This window comes from Symphalangus syndactylus, chromosome 12, assembly GCF_028878055.3.
Source record: "Symphalangus syndactylus isolate Jambi chromosome 12, NHGRI_mSymSyn1-v2.1_pri, whole genome shotgun sequence".
In the NCBI taxonomy this organism is placed as follows: Eukaryota; Metazoa; Chordata; class Mammalia; order Primates; family Hylobatidae; genus Symphalangus; species Symphalangus syndactylus.
The window spans coordinates 54972589-54985344 of NC_072441.2; positions in this window are offsets into that span (position 1 = coordinate 54972589).

Below are 12756 nucleotides of genomic sequence, written 5' to 3' on the forward strand. Positions count from 1 at the left end.
CTAGTAAACTACCAAGATCATTTTTCACAGAATTAGAAAAAAACCATTCTAAAATTCATATGAAACCAAAAAAGAGCCTAAATAGCCAAAGCAATTCTAAGCAAAAAGAATAAAGCCAGAGGCATCACATTACCCAACTTCAAACTATACAATAAGGCTGCAATAACCTAAATAGCATGATACCCATAGTTAAACAGACACATAGACAAATAGAAAAGAATAGAGAACCCAGAAATAAAGCTGCACACCTATGGACATGTAATCAACAAAGTTGACAAATACATGCAGTAGAGAAAGGACTCTCTATTCAATAAGTGGTGCTTAGATAACTGGATAAAATGAGACTGGATCCCCACCTTTCACCATATAAAATAATTAACTTAAGAGGGTTGCAGAACCAACTATTGTGTGGCATACTCACTAACTGAGTAATGAGATCATTCATATCTCAAACCTCAGCATCACACAATATACCCATCAATATACTCAGGTAACAAACCGGCACATATACCTTCTGAATCTAAAATAAAAGTTGAAATTTAAAAATAGCGGCTGACTTTTTCTTAACACTTTTAAAAAATTTATTGTGATTTTACTGTGGTAAAATACAAATAACAGCTGGGTGTGGTGGCTCACACCTGTAATCCCAGCACTTTGGGATGCTGAGGTGGGTGGATCACAAGGTCAGGAGATTGAGACCATCCTGGCTAACACGGTGAAACCCTGTCTCTACTAAAATACAAAAAATTAGCTGGGCGTGGTGGTGCGTGCCTGTAATCCCAGCTACTTGGGAGGCTGAGGCAGGGGAATCGCTTGAACCCAGGAGGTGGAGGTTGCAGTGAGCCAAGATCGCGCCACTGTACTCCAGCCTGGCGACAGAGCAAGACTCCATCAAAACAAACAAACAAAGAAACACACACACACACACAAACAGCAAAGTTTACCAACTTAGCCACTTTCATGTGTTCAGGTCAATAATACTAAATATGTTCATAATATGCAACACCACCACCATACATCTTCCTAACCCTTTCATCTTGTAAAATTGAAACTCTCACCTATGTAACAGTAACTCTTCATTCCCTGCTTCCCTCAACCCCTTGTAACCATCATTCTACTGTCTGATCCCATGATTTTGATTGCTCTTACCTGGTATAATTGGGATCATACAATGTTTATCTTTTTGTGACTAACTTGATTCACTTAACATAATGTCCTCATCCATGTGGCTCATCCATGTGGTAGCTTATGCCAGAATTTCCTTCTGGAATAATAATTCCTTCCTGTATAATATTTCGCTGTATCTATATACCACATTTTACTTATTCACCTGTTCACAGACACTTGGCTTGCTTCCATATTTTAGTTATTTTGAATAATATTACTAGGAACATGAGTGTACATATATCTCTACCAGAACCTGCTTTCAATTCTTTTGGGTATATACCTAGAAGTAGAATTGTTGAATCATATAGTAATTATATTTTAACTAACATATTGTTTTCCACAGCAGCAGCACTATTTTGCATTTCTATCAACCATGCACACTTGCACAATTTTACAATTTTGAAATGTTGCACAATTTTTTCACCTCCTCACCAATATTTGTTATGTTGTTTCTTTTTGATAGTAGCCATTCAGGAGGATCATTTTTACTCTTGTTGAGTTCTCAGTCTGGTAAGGAGAATAACCAGATAAACTAATAATTAAAATACAATGTGATAAGTGATGTGATAGAGTTATGTGCAAAGTGCAAATGGTGCATAGAGAAGGGAATGCTGTAGGCCAAACCCCATATTTACCAGCTGAAAGTGCCCATTTATCTACCTACAGGTCTGCCAGGGGAAAATGGCTTGCTTGCCTCTGATTTCAGTTCTTGAATAAGTGTGCATAAAGCAATATGAATAAATGATAGATTACAATAATGCCCTGCTGAGGAAAGCCTGGAAAGTATCATTTTCAGGATTTCATCCTCTTCCACACAGGAGATAATTTAGATGTTCAGTGAGAGTCTGAGAATCGGACACATCTGGTACAGTGGCCAAGAAAAATCACCTGGAAGAGGGGTATAACGTGGGCTTTGAAGAAAGGTAAGAATTGGATAGATAAAGAGGAAGGATAAAGAAGTATATTTTAGGCTTAGGGTAGCCCTACATGTGGTCAGGGCAGTGATTATAGTAATTTAACTGGAGTGATGTGAGAAGTCAGTGAATGATATGGTTAGAAAAGTAGATTGGACCAGAGTGTGAAAAGCTCAATACTGAGCTGAGAGGTTTGGAATTGATTTTAGTTCAGTGACTTCCCAACTTGTGGGCCTCGGATCTCTGGGTACCCTGGAGTTAATATTGTAAGGAACTCTGATCCACGGGAATACCAAGCATAGCCCAGAGATTAAATTGATATGTTCTATACATATGTGAGCTACTGTCTATTGTTACCTGTTGATAATGTGACTTAGCAGAATACAGATTAATTGCATATTTCGAAATTTATTATAGCACTTTTAAGATTTATTTTTTTAATTAAAGTGTTCTAATAGTAAACCTGCTATTATGTGGTGGGCTATACAAAATCGTTGATATTGCAAAGGGGTTTTTATACTCAAGAAGTTTGGGGTCACTACTCCAGGCAGTATGAATCTATTGAAGGCTTTTTTTATTTTTTTTTTTTTTTGAGATGGAGTCTCGCTCTGTTGCCCAGGCTGGAGTGCAGTGGCAAAATCTCGGCTCACTGCAAGCTCCGCCTCCCAGGTTCACGCCATTCTCCTGCCTCAGCCTCTCTGAGTAGCTGGGACTACAGGCGCCCCCCACCACACCCGGCCAATTTTTTTGTATTTTTAGCTTTTGAGCAGCATAAGGACAAGGTGAAATGGTGGTTTAGGGAAATTAATCTGGTGGTGGCCTACAGATTGAAAAGTGGAGACTAAGCTAAACATTGAGAAACCTCTTGTGAAAATTAAGTTTGAGGAAACCAGTTAGCAGAGAATAAGCAATTTTTAAAGCACGATGTGTGACACCAGGTACACACAAAGAATGGTGTGCTAGGTACCAATTCATTGCCTCTCAGCTCCAAGTCTACCCTTCAATGCCTGCTCTGTGATAGTGAAGCTGGGCCCTGTTTGCCAGTTGGCACAATGTTGAGATTTGTCAGTGAAGGGTGCTGGAGGGACACTAAAGAAGAAAGGAGTTTCTCTTGCTGCCTCCCGTGTGCTCCTCTTTCCAGATCTTTGTGGCACAAGTGGATTTTCCAAGGTTTGGCTCTTGTCACATGTGCAACTTCTGTAGTACTAAGCTCCTATAGCATGAATGGCTTCTCTGACACCCAGTGGCCAGCAGCTTCTCCTGGCACTCCTTCAGGTGGCTTCATAGTAGAGCCACCAGCAAGGTTTCACTCTATGGATGGTTTCCTCAGCAACCCAGAGGGCAGCTTTCTAGCAAGTTCTCCTGGTACAGCACCTCAGCAACTTCTCTGCCATCCAATGAGCCACAACTTCACCCTCTCCAGTGGGGTCTGGATCTCAGCTCTACTAGAGGGAGATTCTTCCTTAGGGGTACTAGCTCTGTCGTAAGAGTCACAGCTGCTTCTTTTACATAGTCTTTCTGTATTCCTTAGAGTTTCATTTGCTTCTTCCTAGCCAATCTCCTGTTGAAGTTAGTAACATTTATATTAAACATTTTCTGTTCAAATTCTTCTTCCTTGATCACATCCTGACTGACACAAATGGCATCTAATTTTGCACATCTATAATGTAGAAGCATCTTCCACATCTCTATTTGAGGATGTGAAAGGATATATGTTCTGGTCCCAGAAGGTAGTATTATTTACCCGTATTTTTCTTGCTTCTGGTAAGCAGTGACAGTGAAAGCAACATCATACAAGCTTTTCGAAGGCTCCAAGCACAGTGAATTTTTTGAAGCAGCCCTTTATAAGCAGAAAGCAACAAGTTAATCTCATTTTTGGAATCTTTTCTGTGGCTGATAACAGGTGGATGGAAATTTTATTTATTAATTCTTCTATTCATTCATTCATTCATTCATTCATTCATTCATGTCTTGTCTATTATAAAGTGACACTTTTTATGTTGTTATTGAACTCTATTGGGGATTATGACACTTGGAATTTCATCATTAAAACGTGTTTACACCCTCCTGCTCTAGAAATTTTAGCAGTAAAGTATCAGGTTCTACATTTCATATGCTTGATGACATTTATTTAGACATTAAGGTTTTGGAAGGTGAAGGTCAAGAGATTTCTGAGTTCAGCTCATTTTGTTCAGACTTGTACTTAAATACATACTTTTGCTTGGAAATTACTGTGTAGTTGAGATTTGGCTAGCTTGACAAACAATACATATGAGTATGTATTAAAAATATGAAAGTGTGCGTGTGTGTGTGTGTGTGTGTGTGTGCTGTATGGGAAGCTGGCAAAGGAAAATGTTTCTTTTCTTCGTTACTTTAATTACTAAAAATAGCTTAGATTACAAATTAGCAAATTTAGCATAATTATGTCTTTGTCAAGAAATGGAATGATACCACCACTTTTACGAGGGTGAAAACATTTATGTATTATCAGATTTATAGTTAGCTCGTGTTTATTTGCTAAGACACATTTCTTTACCAGGCCTGATGCAGTTGTAAACTGTTTTCTCCTTTGCCTTTTAAAGAACTATATAGCAAGTTCAGAATTCTGGAAAGGCTAAGGAATGCTTACATGGGATTTCCAAGGCCAACCATCAACATAGAACTGAAGGACACTTAACCTCGCTGTTAGGTCTTAGTAGAGAAAGTTGGTGATGTTCCCCAGCATATTTGCTAGATGGCGCTAGAGTTCCTATCTCTTATCTGGACTTCACACACCTCTGTCTAAATGTGCTTGAAGAGTAGTCCCTTATTTTTAAACAGTTGTTGTTGTTGGATTTAAAACCTACTATCTTAAGTATGTTATTATTAAGTGTCTACAGGGTTTTGCTCTGTGATAATTGAAGACCAGTCATTTTCCATAAAAAGCTGTGACAACACAAAAGTGTTTTCTTTGAATATTCATGTTTAGAGAGCAGAAGACTAAACACGTCCAGAAAGAGCTTCAACAGAAAAAAAAATTCTTGGTGAAAATTGAGCTTCCAATATGTGTCTATACTTGAAAATTGAGTAGTGGAATTGAATAATTACATGCTTATTTTAAGCTTAGAAAACATCTTTTCCTCCATTACTTCAATGTTTTAGTTGAAGAGCCACTGTGATCTGCATACACATATAAACAGACTCTATTGACTAGAATAGGGATAGGAAATGAAGAAAAAACAAGTCACCTATAAGGTATAGTTTTACTTAGTCATAAATAAGGAAATGTCACATTTTAAAGATGTAATATCTTACACTTACTGGTTTCTTAATTTGTTTCAGCCAAAATATCATATCATAAATGATGCAGATATGAGCATATTAGAAAAGTTTTCTTGACTGTACTGTTTTCTCTCATCTGGTCTGACTTTGTAGAGGTAATTGCTGTTAACAGTCCCTATGTCCATTATACCTACAAATGCAGGTTCTTTTCCCCAAAGAGACTACAACTGGGACCCTTCACAGAAGCTAGACTTTGCCATAGAACTTTCCTAGAGTTATAGGTTGAAAAAGAGCTAGAGAACAGATGATATATGTTCAGAGGCTGTTTCGCTGTTTCAGATCTTATAAGAAAAGCGTGCCACTTATACAAACCTAAGTTTTTTGCTTTAGATCTACCTGATGATTGCTATATGACAAATTTCATCACCTGGCACAGGACCATTCTGGATGAGTGGTATTAAGACACTGCCATTCTGTATGACAACGCCTTTGGGTATAGCAGCCAAAAATAAATCATTGGTAGGTTATTACAAATCATTGGTAGGTATTGGGCTTGTAACACAAAAGCTTATTGACTATATCTGTCAATTTTTTAGAGATATCTTGTCTTGGTAGTTTAATGGCTGCCTTTGGAATAGTCCCTGAAATCACACAAGGTCCAGTTTGGTCCTTTAATTTTTATTCTCAGAAGAAAACACGTATTTAGATTAATTTAACTTAAGAATGAGAAAAACTGGTCTCAATTTAAAAAACTTCTTTCAAACTGTTAACCATTGAAAGAGAATTTTGGACAGCTTTCCTCTGCCACCAAGCTTCTTCAATTTATACTTTACAAAAGCCCCAAAACTAGAAAATCCTACAATAAATGGTTCAAAGTATATAAGGACAGCTAGACAATGCCATTGAGCCTGTGAGACTTGCAGGAGAGCATCCTGAAATTAGACAGGTGGTGGTACCAAATGCTTAGGATACTGGCATATGAGATCGATTGCATGCTGTCCTAGAAGACTATTGTACTTACATTCCTACAGACCTCTCCAGAATCTCTCATACAACTAAAATATCCAGGAAACAACAACAACAAAAAGAAATGATGCAATTAGGTTACTTGTCTTATACCCCCGTATCTGGTATTGCAGGCTCATTGGTTTAGTTTGGGAATGAGCTCTTTTCTCTTGGTTAAATTTGGATAGCCTTGACTTCCTTATCATGAATGGACTACAAGGTTTGATGACTATCCTTCAGTTAGTATTTCCATTTTTCAGTGATCAAATATACGGTATTTAGAGGCTTAAATGCTGTGTGTGTGGGGGGGTCACCGTCCCATCAAATGATCCAATAAATGCATTTTCCACCAAAAGAATAAGCAAATCTGACCCTTTTTGGTGTTGGAATAATTACCATCAGAAGGTCCACACACAACTAAAACAAGTCATCCAGCAGTATGGAACTGAATGCACAGATAATGCCCTATCTTTCATCTTAGGAAGATGCATGATCTAATGGGTTACTGTGTTAGTTTTCTGCTGCTGTGTACCAGTATTACCACAAATTTGGGGGCTTAAAATAACACACATTTGTTACCTCATGCTTTCTGTGGGATCTAGGAAATCTAGGAGTGGCTTAACTGGGTCCCCTGCTTCAGGGTCTCACAGTATTATAATCACAATTTTGGTTGAGGCTACAGTCTCACCCGATGTCCAATTGCAGAACGATCTGCTTCTAAGTGCACAGGATTACTGGCAGCATTCATTCCTAGTGGGTAGCTGGACTGAGGACTTCAGTTTCTTGCTGGCTATCAGCTGGAGACTATAGTGTCTTGCCACTCAACCAAGGTGTTTTCTTCCTTAAAGTTAACAAGGGACAAAGTTTAGCAAGAGGAATATTATATTCTTATCCCATCACCTTTGCATTATTCAACCGGTTAAGAGCAAGTCATGGGTCACAAGGCATGAATATCAGGAATTGGGGGTCATGAGGCCCACCTTATAGTTTGTTCACTCCAGGGGCTGAGAATTGAAACCTGCCAATAATATCCTCTTCCTGTGTTAGGTTATATTGTGGTTAAGAATACTTCCTGCCCATGTGTTAAGTCTTAACGGGACTAGGAATATTTTTCTGTACCTATTAATTCAAAGAAATTAGAAATAGGTAAAATCTTAAAATAAGAGTTCATTTTTAAACTATTTGATTTTGTGAGAATAAAGATATTTTAAATGTGATGGGAAATTTATTAAACCTGAAATATTTTGCCCAAATCTAGGAGCAGCTGATGACTCAAATAATTGTATTAGTTATCTATTGCCATGCAATAAATAATCCTCAAAATTAGTATCTTGGAACAATAAACATTTATTATCTCACACAGTTCTGAAGGTCAGGAATCAGAGTGTCATAGGTAGTAACTTCTGACTTACTGTCTCCCATGTGGTTGCAGTCAAGATGTTAGCTGGAGTTGTAGCCATTTGAAGGGATTGAAGAATCCACTTCCAGGCTCACTCACATGGTTGTTGTCAGGAGACGTCAGTTCTTCACTATGTGCATCTCTTTCTCTGGAGTAGTTCAAGCAACATGGCAGCTAGCTTCACCCATAGTGAGTGATATATGAGAGACAGAAAGAGAGAGAGAGAGAGAGAGAGAGAGACTGATTCAAATTATAAAAAGCTTCAGTCTTTTTAAAACTAATTTTAGCAGTGATATACCATTATTTCAGCTATATTCTATTCATTAGACACATTACTAAGTCTACCCACATTCAATGGGAAGAAAATTAGGCTGTCCTTCTTGAAGGGAAGAATATCAAAGAATGTGTAAACATATTTTTAAAATTACCACAAGTATTGTTAGTGTCCTGAGATTTCCTCGTGTTTTGTTCATAATTTTCTTGGCCTTGAATGGACCAAATTTTGGCGCCCCAAATATTCCCAATATTTCTTGGGAAATAGGCTAAGTACAAGTTAGCTGAGAGTACCAAGTATTTTAGTTTTAGGTGTCTTCTCCATCCCCTACAACTCAGGCCTTGTTTATATGTCATAAACTATGCTGGAGGCTTGATAACTCTTCAGCTAATTGATTAGTGTAGTCACAATAATTTGGGTGAGTTTTTATGTAAAATATTCATCATCTTATATTAGAAAAGCTATCTAGTCTTAATTTTTAGCTACTATTTTCTTCATTAGAAAAGTTTTTTTTTAATTCCTCATTAGAATTTTTAAAAGAAATCCCTATTAAGGATACATAAAAAATAATGGTGTTGACAAAGGATGTAGTTTACTAAGCATTTTCATATAAATGATCTCAAGACAAACATCCTGAATGTCTGAGACCCAATGAATAAAAAGACAAAGCTTCCTTTTTTAGAACCCCTAGTACAAGTTTAGCTGAAAAATCCAGAGTGCAATTGTAAATAACCTCAGTGTATTTGTTGGGATACTCCAGAGAAGCAGAACCAATAAGATGTGTATGTATCTGTTTATATTATATAAAATAATGTAATTTAAAATATATAATGTATATAATATAACATATTTTATAAATATTATTTATATGAAACATTTATGTAAAATCTAAAATAATATAAAATTTGATATTGCATATTATATTATGTGCTATAATATATTGATAATCATTAATAACACATTATTAATGAATGTATACCTCTGTACTATATTTTATATATATTATAAGGAGTTGGTTCACATCATGATGGAGGCTGAGAAGTCCAGAGCAAGGGGAGATGATGGTATAAGTTCCAGTGTGCATCTGAGTCTAAAGGCAGGAGAAGACCAATGTCCCAGCTTGAAGATGGTCAAGCACAGAAAAAGAATCCTTTCTTACTCTGCCTTTTAATCTATTTAGGTTTGCAATAGATTGCTCTCCTCACTTACATTGGGGAGAGCAACATGCTTTATTCAGTCTACTGATTAAAATGTTAATCTCATCCAGAAACACCCTTACAGATACAACCGGAATAATATTGATCAAATGTCTGGGCACATTGTGGCCCAGTCAAGTTGTCACATAAAATTAAGCATCACACCCAGCCACCAGATTTTTCATTCTAGTTTGTTCCCCGGGGCATGCTTAGCCTCATATCTCAAGAAGTCTGGGACATAATCACTGACAAGATGAAGCATGATAATTTATAAAGAAGACAAACCCACAAGCAGTCAACAAGAGGAATACTCCATATCAGATTATGAAAAACAATAGCAAGGTCACCTTTCAAAGTCCTGCTTTGGTGTACCCCAGGCCTTGTTCATTGTGGGTAGAGAATATATCAACCATCAACCGACATTTGATTGAAATTACTTAGTGTTATAGACAGTATTTCCCAACACAATTGCCTCCCAATGAATTGTGGTGTTAAGTACTGTCCAAATAATCTGTGGAATATCTAATATCTAGGGCAGTAATTATGTACAAGCTGCTCTCCATAATCATTTGCCATACAATGAAGCCAGATGATTTTTGTTCTCTCCCGTTGTGTATTATTGCTTAATACTATCTTACATAAATATTTTCTTATATAACATGAGTTTGGGGTATGATAGGTTAATATCAGATAGGTCCTACATTTCTTGTAGTTTCAATATCTCCCCACAAAAATCACATTGTCCTCTGTTAATGGGGATGGCATGACTCCAGTATGCCCTGAAACACCCTAGGGTGTCTTGCCTCTCTCTTCACTAATTTTAACCTGGTGGATGGGGGCATAGGTTACTGGTTGGTTTTAGCTGAACTCTGTTCTAACTGGTTGGTGCAAATATTACTATGCTAAATGATTTGACTACCACCCCTGTTCTAAATATACTTAGAATAAAATAATTTCCATCAAAGTGATTCTATTGAGATTATATATTTTTACAGGTTTTCAATAGTATTCCTCAGAACTTTCAGGGTTCATGGAAGAGAGTAAGATATATTGGAAAAGCCAATTTTTTTTCTACTCTCTACTCTCACACCAACTTGATGAAGGAAAAAAACAAGGTGTTTTTTCCTCTCTCTTACATAGTCACTCAATACACTTCTAACACCAGATGGGTGGAAGTATTTCCTCACAGACCAAGTAATTCTCTAGCAGACTGCGGGACACCCCACTGGGTGTCCTCTAATTCAATCCAATTCTGACACTACCTGCTTGGAAATAGAGTTGGATTCCACAGGTTGAGGGCTCAGTCCCATAAAATTGTCCCCCACTTCAGATGTCAATCACAAGACCCAGAATGTGGCCTGTGCTTCTGATCAGCTGCAAATCAGGGTTACCACGATCCCCTCCTCAGGTTTGATTAATTTGCAAAAGTAGCTCACAGAACTCAGAGAAACACCTGATGATGGAAAAAAACAACTTCTACCAAAAGATATTTAAAGAGGTTTATTCTGAGCCAATATAAGTGACTGAGGCTTGGGGTTACACAATCTCAAGTGGTCCTGAAAAAGTTGTCTGAGGAAGTTGGGTTACAGTTTATTTCAGGGAGACAGAAATTGCAGATAAAATCATAAGTCAACATGTGGGAGGTATGCATTGGTTTGGTCTGGAAAGGTGGGACATCTCCAAGAGGGGGCTTACAAGTCCAAGGTGGGTTTTAGAGGTTCTTTAGTCAACAGTTGGTGGAGAAAGTTAAGCTATTGTGTCAAGACTTGAAGTCAGTAGAAAGGAAAGCCTGAGTTAAGATAAGGAGGTTGTGGAGGCAATGGATCTTGTTGTAGAGATGAAGCCTCAAAAGCAGCAGTCCTCAGAGAGAATAAATGGTGTCTCTTTTCAGATCTTAAAAGATGTCAGGCTCTCATTTAATCTCTCCTAGATCCAGAAAAGGCCTAGAACAAGCTTGTCCAACCTGCAGCCTGAGGTAAGCAAAAGGTAAAAAAAAAGTGGCAACTCCTAAGTTTTTTACCAAGAATTTATATTAAAATAACATAGGCTATTGACTGGCTATATACATATTGCTCTTTGTATCACAAATTCCAAGAGCATGAAGATAATGGGTAAAGCAGCTACTCAAGAACAAAATGTCTATAAACAATTGCCCCAGGGCATGGTGGCCACCCCCTTCCTCTCACATGACTGAAGTCACACACTCTTGTCTGTCTGGGACTGATAAATTTTGCTTACCTCAGGTACTCTAACTGCTCTGGGCTGTTTTTCTTTTCTCATAAAGAAAATTTGGTTATGAATTCAGATTTCTGACTCCCAGGCTCTTTCTCATTCTGGTGCTCCATCCTTGATGCCCACAGAACATAGGATAAAGAATAACTTCAGTCTAATGTAAACATGGACTTTAACATTATCTTAATATCTTTCTCCATAAACTTAAATGCATACTGGAAATTTATTTATTTATTTATTTGAGATGGAGTCTCGCTCTGCTGCCTAGGCTGAAGTGCTATGGAGCAATCTGCAACCTCTGCCTCCTGGGTTCAAGTGATTCTTCTGCCTCAGCCTCCCAAGTAGCTGGGATTACAGGTGTGCACCACCACGCCCAGCTAATTTTTGTATTTTTAGTAGAAATGGGGTTTCACCATGTTGGCCAGGCTGGTCTCAAATTCCTGACCTCAAGTGATCTGCCCGCCTTGGCCTCCCAAAGTGTTGAATTACAGGCGTGAGCCATGGTGCCTGGCCGAAATTTATTTATTTATAGCCAATCTTACTTCATAAAAAAGTGAGGTGGCTTACAACAATAAATATAATGAAATTATAGTAAACAAATTAGGAATTTAGGGGAGGGAAGATTAAGATGAAGCTGTAGGCACAGAATATCTATAGTAGGGTCTGAATGGTTGCAAAAGTGAATTATAAATGGATCTGAGCTTGGTAGGGTCAGTGCAGGGAAGACCAATTAAACACAACTTACTTGAGTTTCTGGCATCCTGAAAATGTATGAAATTAAAAGCTGGGAAAAAGACAAGGAAAAAACTTCTGGACAAACAAAAGTAACTGCTTTGGCCTGCTTGTCAGTTCTTAAATAAGGCATCCTTATTTTCCTTTGCTGAGATGTACTCAGGCTCCAAGTGCCTGAACATAATGTGGAGAGTTAAAATAGAGAGCTGCCTCAGTTCCCAAAGCGCCGTGCATCTTGTCATTTTAAAAGTAAACCGTGGTGTTGCTTTAATGTTTTGTGTGTGTGTGTGTTTGTGGGTGTGCTCACACTCATTTTTATTAAACATATGCTCCCAGCCACATTCCATTTGGCAAGATCACAAGCGCATAATAGCTACAAGCTGTTAACAAAACAAAACAAAACGAAACAAAAGGACTTAACTAGTTGTTTATTTTAAAGATAAGACCTTCTAAGCCACTTTAAACATTCATTTACACATTTTTTGATGTGCATGCTATCTTTTCTGCTGTCTTTGAGTCCCTACTCACTCCTGTGTAAAGATGAATATTGTAATTGTACTTGATGCAAACATTGAA